Here is a 12,290-nt window from a genome sequence, read left to right as displayed (position 1 = left end):
CTCTGGGGTCGGGCCCAGGCGTTTGCTTTTCTACTAAGATCCCAGGTGCTGCTGATGCTACGTACGGGTCCAGGGACCACACTTTGAGAATCACTGCCCACGTTTGCCCCGGAGCCACTGTGTTAGTTTCCTGTGGCCACTGGAACGAACTGAACCGCCCCAAAGACAGGGCCTTAAACATTTATTCTCTTACGGTTCTGGAGGTCAGAACTCAAGGTGTTGGCAAGGCTGTGCTTCCTTCATAGGCTTTCCGGCAAAACATCTTGTCTTTTCTAGTTTTAAGCTATATTTGTTGCAGTCTTTGGTTCCTGGCCCCTTTCTCCATCTTCAAAACCAGTAGCATAGCATCTTAACTTCAGTGGTCATATTGCCTTCTTCTGTGTCAAGTCTTCTTCTGCCCCTCTCTCTCTCTCTCTTTCTTTTTTTTTTAAAGATTTTATTTAATTTATTTATTTAGAGAGAGAGAGAGAGCGCGCATGAGCAGAGGGAGGGCCAGAGGGAGAGGGAGAGAGAGAATCTTAAGCAGGCTCCACACACAGCACAGAGCTGGACTCGGGGCTCGATCTCACGACCCTGAGATCATGACCTGAGCCGAAATTAAGAGTCAGATGCTTACCCAACTGAGCCACCCAGGCATCCCCTTCTGCCTCTCTCTTAAAAGGCCACTTGTGATCACATCTAAGGCCCACCGAGTTGATCTCCCTATCGTAAACTTCTTAATCTCATCCCATCTGCAGAGTTCCTTTTGCCATATAAAGTAACATTTACAGGCTCTAGGGATTGGTCTGGACCTCTTTGGGGGGCTGTTATTCAGTCTCCATAGTTAACTTTCCACTGGGGAGAGTGTCCCATGACTATTCTTTCTGTGGCATCAGAATCAAAGGCACAGGCATGTGTACTGTCTTCATTTGGGTTCCTTCCTAGAGCAGACCCTGAGACGAGGATTTGGGTGTCAGTAGTTTATTTAGGCGGTGATCCCACTAGGGCATGGGGAAATGAGATAGGGAAGGGCAGGCAGTCAGCATAGAGGGAGCTCATGAGCAGATTGCTGCTGTGGGCGTCTGGGGTTCAGTTCTCCTGGGGGGAACAGGAGAGACAGGGAGACAGAGGACTGAGATATTTACCCACCAACTCCTAGGGACATGCTTGCCCCAAGCAACTTTCACAGCTGGTGAAGCCCTCTGGCATAGTCACAGGTGTTTGTGGTAGAAGCTAGAAGCCCATAGGGCCTGACAGTTGCTGGGGCATCTGGGCAGGGAAGCAGCTGCGTCCACCATTGATCCTTTAAGAGAGCTATACTCATATGGCTATCTTGCATTGAGCACTTTCTCTTTGCTAGGCTCTTTACATATATGACTTCTAATCTTCACAACAATTTCACAAGCCAGTAGTACCCCCATTTTACGAAAGAGGAAAGTAACATTCAGGAAGGTGCAATCACTTGGCTGAGGTCACACAGTGCCAGGGTCAAAATTCCAAATCAAAACTTACTGACCCCCAAACCATTGTAGAGGCAGAATATTCTGGTGGTTAGGGGTAGGGCCTCTGGTGTCATGCTGCCAGGGTTCAAACCTTGTGTTTTCTTTAGCTTTGTGATGTTGGGCAAACAAATTGCCCTTTCTGTGCCTCAGATTCCCCCTCTGTAAAATGTGGCTAAAAGCAGGATTTAACTCACAGAGGAGTTGTGAAGATGAAGTGGGCTAATTACGAATGTAAGGTACTTAAAATAGTGCCTGGTGTATAATGTGTCATTATTTCTGTCATTATTTCCAGAACCTCACAGTGTCTGTACACATGCCAAGAGGTCATGGTTTCCCCTAGGATGCATTTGTGTTAAAGGCAAAAATTTAAATACAACCCACACAATAACTTATTGCTTAAAATATCCAGTGAGTTAAGACAAAAAGAGGGGCTCAGCTATTTTCCATTTTGCATTTGTGAACTAGTCCCTAAAGCAGGAACATGTTGACCAGGGAAGAAGACTATTCTCGTGGTGACCGGCTTTCCCAGATGGCTTTAAAAATACACCTGGCCCTATTCCATCTCCCAGCCCAGGAGCATTTAGCTCCATTCAAGCCCACACTTATGTCTCCACAGCAACCAACATAAGCACAAGCGTGAGGCGTGTGTTGGCAGCTGGCAACAGCTGAAGGAGAGGCCTCATGGCCGCTGAGGGCTTTGCACCATAAACCAGCTGGGGGCTGAAAAAAGAGAGGAAAGCAAAGAAGGAAACATGAATGTGAGTTGGACAGTCTACTTCCCTCCCAGGCCTGCCCACTCCTTTCCCCACTCATCCTGCCCTGCTCCTCACCTGGCCTTCTTGGTATCTTTCTGAGAAGTCTGGGGCAAGCCCCGGGAGCTTTCCTGCTACAGCTCTAGTTCTCTCTGGGGACACATGCTCCAGGAGGGAAATTCCAGTGGTCTCAGGCCTAGCATGGGGCTTCTCAGGGACCCAGGAGGTGGGGGATGGGGTGACGATGGCCATCCTACCCATAGAGACCTAGATGGGTCTGGGGCTTTCTTACTTTACTGTGCCTGGGGGCTTGTTCAAATGTTTCAACTTGTCCCCTATGGGAAGTTCCTGTGGGGTGGATCATTATTGAAAGTTAGAACTGGGCTGCCCTTTTGTGCCCCAACAGAACTGGTTCGGTTTCTGAGGTCATCCATACTGGGGTGGACCTCACGGAGTAGACCTGAAAAGGCTTCCAAATTCTCTGTGGTCATTCAGAAACCAAATTCCGAACCGTTGAGATTAGTGTTCAGGATTTGGGAGTCTCCAAGCAAGAACAACAGCCCTTTCCCCCTCCTGGTCCATCATTCTTAGAGCTGCGTCAGCAAGGTCATTGTAGGGAAAATTAATAGTGGAAAAGAAGAGTGTCCTCTGTGTCCAGGGAGCATGAGGGCCCCAAGGGAGTGGTGTCATTTTGGGTGGCACTCTCCTTCACTCTCCATGTCTGCCCATAGAAAGGGAGGAGTGGAAGGCTGAGCTGGCTGTCTGGACAGTTTGGGTCTTAGAAATTCCCCAAATTCCCCAAAGTATGTGAAGGTAAATGAGGCTTTTAAATTTTCTTCAATTACCTGAGTCAACTGCTCTGGCCTCTACTTTCTCTGCTGGGGAGCCCTGAAGGAGTGTGCCTGCCTAGCAGGCTTAGAGCTGGCCGCCATGGTGATTGCTGCTAAGGTTCTCTTGTTTGGGTCCAACCCGAAGGAGGTACGGGCACGTTTAGTCAGTGGCTCTGGTAACTTGCCTGTTTACTGATGTTCTTAGAGAGAACTTGCAGCACAGTAATAAGGGCCTGAGGTAGAATTCAAGAAACGGGTTATTTCTCTGGACCTGCCACTAACTCCTAGGACACATGTGTAGTGTTGGACAAGCTATAGGCTCTCTGTGAGACTCCATTTCCTCCTCTAAAATGAAGAGATCGACCAGATTTTAAAGCCGTAGACTTTCTCTGACTTTGTGGCTAATGAGTTGCTTGCTAATTTATGGAATGAACACCTACACAACAAAAGGGTTTTGGCACGTGTCTCTCTCTTGTGAGCCCCGGCACCTGAGAAGCCATGGTGTGCGCGTAAAGGGCATGGGGTTCATATTCAGATAGCTCTGGCCTTGAGTGACATCTTCATGACCCACTAGCTGAATGATCTTGGCCAAGTGGTCTTGGTTTAATATCTCAACTCCTCAGTTTCCACTTCTGTAAAACGGGGATTATAGGAGTACTTACCTTATTAGATGGCAGTGAGGATTAAATGAGCTAATAGGTACAGCGCTTTGCACCTGGAACATGGTTAAGCTCACTTACTGGTGGCAACCATTATTCCAAATGGTGGTAAGAGGGTTGGAACCCAGGCTACTTGCCCCCTCCTGGGAGGCCTCATTTCTACTATAATCCCATCTGTTTTTATTGAGGCTGGAGAGAATTGCTCATAGTGCTGAAGAGTCCGTTTCAGAACTCCCAGTTCCCATCTAAAGCCAGAGGCTGAGCAGGGGACATCTCAGTGCATGGCATGGCTTTGGAATTGGAAGTCTGGGCTCAGAGCCCTGCTCCAGGGAAACTTGAATGTCAGAGCCAGTTTTTCTCACCTGGAAACAGGGATGCAATGGAAGGTAATTTGAGGGGCTATTGGAGAATCAAAGGAGAAAGCATGGGAGGGCCCAGCTCTAAGCTGGTAGAGTATGCACTCAGGCTTTGTTGTGCCTCAAGGGGTGACACTAGACCTGCTAGATGTGGGGAGCACAGGCTCATACCTGAGGACAGTGTCTTAGCATATTGACTTCTCAGCAGAAAGGCCTGCCGATGGGCTGAGTCAACCACAAGCCGCCCTCCCTCCCCAGACAGAGGTGAGCTTTCTGGGAACCCCTGCAGGGCACTGCAGTCCTGAGAGTGTCCACCCTCTGGAAATTGTGCAATCCTGTGCGGAACCTAGCTGGTAAGACAAGCCACTTCCTGTATCCAATTTATCCCTGTCAGGAAAAGGGGCCCTCCATCTATGTCGCGTCTGCCTTATGTGGAATGAGTCTTGCCCCCTTCAAAATGGACAGAGGATGCCAAGTCATCAGGCCTGTTAGTGTGGGCCTTCCCAGGCAGTAAAAGGAAGATTATTAAGTGTGAAATTTTCAAATAGAGGGCCAGAAAATGGTGGCTGATTTGACAAGATGCTCAATTTTCTGTATTTTGTTTTTAAGATTTTATTTATTTATTTGACACTGAGCGAGCGAGAGAGAGAGAGAGAGAGAGAACATGAGCAGAGGGAGAGGGAGAAGCAGGTTCCCTGTGGAGCTGGGAGCCCGATGTGTGCTCAATCCCAGGACCCCGAGATCATGACCTGAGCTGAAGGCAGACACTTAACGACTGAGGCACCCAGGCACCCCAAGATGCTCAATTTTCTGACCATATACCATCTACCTCCACTTTGCATTTTGTTCAATTTTATTTTTCTAAATGGGGCGATAAAATCCACTTGAATTGATTCAGATTCTCTGTATTATTATTAGTCGTAGGAGTGTGTTTAAACCTGTCTCAGTCTCTAAATTAATTATGACAGTTACTTGAGATATATAATTTTTGATATACTTCCCATAAACAGAAGGACCAATATTTACGGCACCTCTTACTATGTACTGGACTATTATATTGAAGAAGATTCATAAGACGAACTCTAGGAGCCCATAGTCTATTATAACACAAATGAAATAATGAGTGAGTAGTGAAGTAGATCATCTCGTGGTGTCTCAGGCTGCACAAGTAGTTGGAATTTGTGTGAGAGCAGAGCAACTAAGACAAGGAGACAACTGATCCTGGTTCAAGTCATGAATCTGTCACTTACCTGGGCACTTCTGTGAGCCTCAGTTTAGTGATCTGTCAAAGGGAGAAAACAATAATACTGAAGGTCGTTGTGGGCTAGTTCTTAGCACATAGTCAGTGTTCTGTGCAGGTTACTTAGTATGTTGATCATTAATTTTTCAGGCTATGTAAAGGTAGTTTAAAGAATGTTTTTGCTTTCTGCTTCAGGGAAAATGTCTTCCAAATGAAGGAATATTATGCAGCCATAGAAAGGAATGTAGGGTTGCCTGGGTGGCTCAGTCGGTTAAGTGTCTGCTTTCAGCTCAGGTCATGATCTCAGGGTCCTGGGATCCAGCCCCATGTCAGGCTCCCTGCTCAGTGGGGAATCTGCTTCTCCCTCTCCCCCTGCCCCTCAGCTTGTGCTCTTTCTCTCTCACTCTATCTCAAATAAATAAATAAAATCTTAAAAAAAAAAAGAAAGGAATATAGATGCATTTTATGTAGTTATAGAGAATAATCTCTTAGAAATACTACGAAGAAACCAAGAAGGAGTAGCATATGTATAATTATATATTTAAGTAACCCTTTGAGGATGAAGGGGAATATATTATATCTACCTATCTGCTTGTCTATGCATAAAATATTCCTGAAAGAATACACAGAAAACTAAATGATAATAAATAATTGAAATGGGGGACGCCCAGGTGGCTCAGTTGGTTAAGCGTCTGCCTTCGGCTCAGGTCATGATCCTGGGGTCCTGGGATCAAGTCCTGCATCGGGCTTCCTGCTCAGCGGGGAGCCTACTTCTCCCTCTGCCTGTCGCTCCCCCGTTTGTCCTCTCTCTCTCTCTGACAAATAAATAAAATCTTAAAAATAATAATTGAAACTGGTACAGAAGCAGGAGAGTTTTCATGTATGTTTACTTGGACTTTTGGAATTTTGAATCACATGAATGTATTACCTATTCTAAACAATTAAACAAAATTCCGCTTATGCACACAAAACAGAACCTCTTATCTGGAGCACACAGGATGGGATTTTTCTGTCTTGAAAAGTCTTTTAGACCCAAAGCAGCAATAGGAATTGAGATCCCAGAATGGTAGAGACACATGGTTACAGTGCTGTGGAAAGCCTAAAGCTCATCTTCCCAACTTGTTTATTTGAGAAGCTCTATTGCTCAGTTGAGTCCAAAGTGGTCAGCTAAGATTCCCCCACTTTCTGGAATCCAGGGATTTGAGTGATTCAGCAAGACCAATAAGTAGAAATGCTTGTGCTGGGGGCAGCTAGGGAACTCCCAGGGACTCTCTTTCCTCCTCCTCACTTGCTGTGGACCCTCAGACAACAAATACTGAAGGCAATGGGGGGTGCTCTAGGAAAAGGGCTAAGTGAGCCACGTGGTTTTGAATCACAAGTGTCAGAGAAGCTAGAATGTCACCATGGAAAAATGAAGGTGTGGAAACATAGTGGCTAGAAACACAGGGTCTTTCCACTCGGACCCCATTGTCAGTGGGTGTTGGAAATAATCCACCCGTTGGGCCAATGTAGCTGGGGGGTTTTGTCTCTGACCTATGGCCAGATCTCCCAAATAACTCTACAAACTTGGCCTTCCCTGTCAAGCTGTAGCAGAAGATTTAATAGTGCTCACTGCTTCATGCTGTACACTGTAATCAAATTCAGAGCCAAGGCGCAGCCAGTCTTGGGGAGGTTTCTTGATGTTCCCTTGGCTCCTAATAACATTGTCTCCTCCTTCCACTCTGCTTACCATATGCCATTTTGTCAAATTAGAACTTGAACTCAAAAAACCAGATGCCTTCCTTTAGATAAGGTCGAAAAATTCCCTTGTGGGAGGAAAAGGGGCTGGGTTGTCTCTTGAATCTATGCACAATCAAAGGAGTCACCTTTGATATATGTCTTACTATAAAATAATGCCAAATATGAGAAGATTTTCTTTCATCCACCTAACTAGGGCAGACCTTGTCCTTCATGGGGATTCAGTTTCCTGCTCAAGGTCTCCTAATGAGTGGCTGCAGGCTTCTCCAGGCAATGCTGGTGCCTTAGCTTTGGCCCAGTCCTAACCCTTGGGGAGGTATCTTCTGGTTCCCCATTTCCTACTTAAATTTTTGTATTTTATTCTTTTTTATAATGAAAAATTTCAAACATTGAAATGAATGGAAAAAATCGTCCAGGAAACACCAATATGTCCACATTTTGTGCTGGATTGTGTACCTGCCCCCCTCCCCCCAGATTCATATGTCGAAGCCCTAACCCCCAGGACCTCAGAATGTGACTGTATTTGGAGCTTGGGCCTTTAAATGAGGTAATTAAGGTTAAATGAAGCCATAAGGGTGGGCCCTAATCCAATCTGACTGGTGTCCTTATAAGAAGAGGAGATTTGGACACACAGAGACACCAGGGATGCTCAAACAGAGCACAGGCCATGTGAGGACACAGCTACAAAGAGGTGGCCATCTGCAAGCCAAGGAGAGAGGCTTCCAAAGGAACCAAACCTCCCAACACCTTAATCTTGGACTTACAGCTTCCAGAACTAAGAAAAATAAATTTCTGTTGGCTAAGCCACCCTGGTACTTTGTTATGGCAGCCTTAGCAAACAAATACACCCACCAAATAGATTCTGCAGTTGTTATCATTAACAATTGTACATGCTATATGTACTCTATCACGTATCCCTTTGTCCCTGCATCTTCTTCTTCTTCTTCATTTTTTTTTTTTTTTTTTGGATGGATTTCAAAATGAGTTGCAGATTCATTGCTCACTTTGAAGAGTAAACTATTCAACAGAAAAGCTTGATGTTTGACTAAAGCCCAGGAGCACACATGATTGAACCTTCTGTGGCCATGATGGGAAGCAACTAGGATTGTCTATTCATGTGAGTCTACACACCAGGAAACTGTAAGTAATGGTAAAGTTTGATTAGAAAGGCATGGAACGGGGTGTTGGTAAACTTCTCCAACCCCAGCTGGCCGAGACGACACCTGCCATTTTTCCTGAGCTTCCCTGATCATTCTGTCTGTCTGGTAGTGGGGGAGAGAGGTCTCCACTTTGTGCAAGTAACCAAATCTCCGGAAGTCTCCAATGTCAGACATCTGGATTCAGGCCTGGCCTCCCACCTGCTGGCTGTGTAGGACCGTAGGTGCATCCCTAAATCTCTGAGCTTTGCCTAAAAATAAGAATGTTAATACTACTATTTTGTACGATTGCTGTGGGAATCAAAGAAGGATATTGAATGCTCACAGAATAGTTCCCATTGTTGGCGCCTCACTGCCAGGTTGGGGTAATGTTTATCTGCTCTAATAAACAAGCACCAACATTGTAGTGACTTCATCTAATCAAAATTTATTTTATGCTCACCTAACAGTCCAGTGTGCCTGGTTGGGAGCAGCTCACCTCCATGCTGGCATTCAGGGATGCTGGCCCCTTCCATGTGTGCCTCCACCATCCGCTAAGGTTTAAGTCCTCTGCACCCAGGCAGAACCATTGGCAAGCACGGTCACGGTCCCATGCCTCCAGCTAGTCACACTGCAAGGGGCTGGGAAGTGCAGCCACTTCTCAGGGACAGCTCTGGCCTCTGGAAGGAGGAGCCCACATTTGGGGGAGTGCTAGCCTTCTCTGCACAGCCCCAACTCTGAGGAGGTCCTAGACATAAAGTCAGTGGCTGGGAGTTAGGAGTGGAGTGAGCCTGCTAGCCAGGGTAGGGCCAGGTCAGAGGGAGACCGCCCTGCTCTACCATGAGGGCAGTGAGAACAGCAGGTGGGGCAGGAGACGTCCGCATGGAGAGCCATCCCTCAAGGACTGAGGAAGTTGGCCAACAGGAAGGCACCTTCTCCCAGGGCTGTGTGCAAGATCCCTTTTGAACTCTGACTCCAGTTCTGTACTGTCTGTGAGACCTGGACCAAGTGACAGCTTCTCCAAGAGTCCTCTTCTCCTCTATAAAATGAGGATAGTGGTGCTTCGAGGATTAAATGCAGTGATGCATGCAAGTGCAGTGTGGTCCTTGTTTCACGAGGAGGATTTTGCTAAACCAGGGTCTGCAAGTATGTCGCACAGGTGTCATGCCTTCCTCTCATCTCAGGGAGGCCAACACCAGTAAGTCATGACCCTCTTTCCTCAGAGTCCTTCTAAACACAGTGTTCCAGGAAATCTGTACCAATCAGTTCCCGTTAGCAGATAGGATGAAAACTCTTTGACCTCCAGAGGATAGACCTTGGGCTTACTCCTTTCTGTATCCATGTGGCATTGAAAGGACTTGGCACATAGGAAGTATTCAGTAAATAGAGAAAAATGTTTTATAGAGCTCTCTTGGAGGTGTTTACTTGTTGAAATGGTAAGGAAGACTCTGTTCAAGACTGTTGCCCCAGGTGGCAAGCTGGTCTCAAGAGGGGAAAGAGATTGGGCTCAATTCTGAATGCAGTAAGAAAGTGGAGCTTTATAGCCAAGGAGCTGGTTGAGAGGAGGGTGTCGGTGGATGGAAAATTCCTAAGAGGAAACATCAGGGGTAGGGGGATTCTTGCTAAACCCAGTTAACAGAATTCTTGCTGAAGGCAGGCCAGGGTGCTAAGATATAAAGGGTAGGGAGAATGAGGAACTTGGTCAGATATCAAGGGTAGGGATTCACTCTAAATGGGCTTCGCTGGATTCTTGCTAAAACTGAACTCTGCAAGGACAGACACAGAAACCCAAGTTCAAGGCCTTGTTGAGAACCTGAACAAAGTTTGGTCAAGGAGAGAGTCTCTGTCAGTGGAAGGTAGAACCCATATTGCCCAGTCTACTTCTCTGCCCACCCAGGTTTGGGGATGGGCCAGCAGACTTGAGGTACCATGAGGCTGGTGCAATCCTAGGCTGTGCCTTTAAATATGCAGGTGTTTTTGCCTCAGACAGGGGACTCTGGGTCCTTGGGGAGGATGCTGAGTTATCCAGACTTCAAGATCTCTCTGTGCAGCAGGGGTGGGAGACACAGGGGTGGGGGAAGATGCACAGAGGACTCTGCTCTGGCCCAGGATGGTGGAGAACAGGCCTGCATGTGGCAGCAGGGGGACAAGAACTTCTGGAACGGCGCCCAGGGAGGCGGCATTCCAGAAGTGGACTTCTGGCCTGTTTGATAAATACCAGAGCTGCAATTAAGACAAAATACTGTGAATATGACACCTGCTGACAGCTGCAGGAAGGCCCCGGAAACCTTTGTTATGAATTAGATTTTGTAGGCCATTCTGCTGTGGTGAGCTGGTGCCTGGGCCAAGGAACCGGAGGGAACTCAGCAGGCCAGCTGCCTTGAAGGCACAGGATGGCTCACTGGTGGAGAAGGGGAAAGTGAGTTGTCCAAGGTCACACAGCAAGTTACTGGCCACACTAGGGCTGGGGACCAGGATTCCAAATCCCAGGCTGGCATGCTTGGCTGCAGGACAGTTAACAGTAGTCGAGCGTACATCTAGGCATTTGACTCAAGGAGATTTAGCTCTTAGTGCTCGGAGAGACAGAGACAGAGGATGTGACAGAGTCAGAGACATAAAGGCAGCAAATGAGACAGAGTCAGAGACATAGAGACAGAGAGAATGAGACTGAAAAGAGAATTGCAAAAGGAGAGCAACATGGAAGAGACAGAAAGAGACCTTCATGGGCCTGAGTCATTAGGTCCAAAATAGAGATTCGAACACCAGCAGAGTGGGACAGGACCTCAGGGACCATCTAGACCAGTCGCCTTTGTTTTTACAATAATCAAAGTGCAGCTGAGTGGTTTACATGTGTAAACCTTTTTAGGAACAGTTTGATGTTGAACAGTAAAAAGGAAATGGCTTGCTAAAAAGTGCTTGCTAAAAAGTGGCAAAACTTCCATCTCCAAAGGTTTTTGAATAGGATTTGAAAAATGAAGCACTGCGGGAATATGACCCAGCACAGGGGAATTTGGGAAAATGATGCCGCTGGTATTTCCACAACAGTCTGGAATTTAGGACTGAGCACTCCATGTCCTCCATGCTTTCTTTGATGTCTTAGGCTCTGTGTTTCTGAGAACAGAGGGAAATGCTCCAGAGAAGGAACAGAGCCTGAACCCTTTCCTCCCTTACTCCTTTCATCTTGGTACCAGCAAATCTTCTCTGCTTTCAAAGTTCAGCTCACCTCTTCCAGGAAGCTTTCCCTGATATGTCTTCCCTGATTTCTCACTTATATCCCTCCCCCAGCTGGTACCCATCACTTCCTGCTATAAATCCCTCCAGACATCCCCAGTGCCCTGTTAGCCACTTCTCTTTTTGCTTTTTAGTGCAAAGTAGTTCTCTCTGACAATGTCAATTAAAGAGCCCCTATTCTATTCCAGGAACTCTGAAATCCTTAGCTCTAATCCTCACAACAAACTAGCAAGGTGGGTTTTGCTTTACCCATTTCACAGATAAGAAAATTGGTGGGCTCCTGGGTGGCTCATTCCATTAGGCGTCTGCCTTTGGCTCAAGTCATGATCCTGGGGTCCTGGGATTGAGCCCCACGTCGGGCTCCCTGCTCAGTGGGCAGCCTGCTTCTCCCTCTGCCTCTGCCCCTTCCCCCCTACTTGTGCTCTCTCTCTCTCTCTTACTCTCTCTCTCAAACAAATAAATAAAATCTTAAAAAAAAGAAAATTGAGACTCAGAGAGAGAGAGAATAACTTGCTTAAGGCTATACGGTAGTAAGTGGCAGCCTGGGTAACTCCAGCCTGGGTTTGCCTGACTCCAGGGCCTATATTCATTCCACGACACTGAATGACACATGCCAAGGTCAGGCACTATGTCTAGTCATTGGGTCTTGCATTCATTGGCATTCAATGTGTGTTTCTGAATGAATGAAACAGTAAATGAATGAATGCATACAAGGAATCTCCTTTCTTCTGAAGGCTCCTAGCTCAGGGGTCAGCCAACTACAGCCTGTGGGCCCAATCCAGCCTGCTTCCTATTTTTGTAAATAAAGATTTAGTAGACACAACTATGTTCCTTTATTGTCTTTGGTTGCTTTCACGTAACAATAGAG

General features: G+C 46.7%; 1 protein-coding gene across 2 annotated transcripts in view; it reads left to right on the top strand.

Moving 5' to 3' along the window:
• Positions 1-12,290, top strand: part of COLQ (collagen like tail subunit of asymmetric acetylcholinesterase) — a 60,821-nt gene that overhangs the window by 8,363 nt on the left and 40,168 nt on the right. The window contains exon 1 of one of the 2 annotated variants that reach the window (XM_032408742.1): positions 591-2,239. The exons of the other annotated variant lie outside the window; for it this stretch is intronic. The gene's annotated coding sequence lies outside the window, so the exon portion shown is untranslated. Of the gene's footprint in view, positions 1-590; positions 2,240-12,290 lie in introns of those variants that run through there. 2 annotated transcript variants of the gene reach the window in all.

The sequence above is a fragment of the Phoca vitulina genome, unplaced genomic scaffold (genome assembly GCF_004348235.1).
Source record: "Phoca vitulina isolate PV1807 unplaced genomic scaffold, GSC_HSeal_1.0 scaffold10, whole genome shotgun sequence".
Taxonomy (NCBI): domain Eukaryota; kingdom Metazoa; phylum Chordata; class Mammalia; order Carnivora; family Phocidae; genus Phoca; species Phoca vitulina.
The sequence above is the reverse complement of the archived record's forward strand: the minus strand, read 5'-3'. Positions and strand labels throughout refer to the sequence as shown.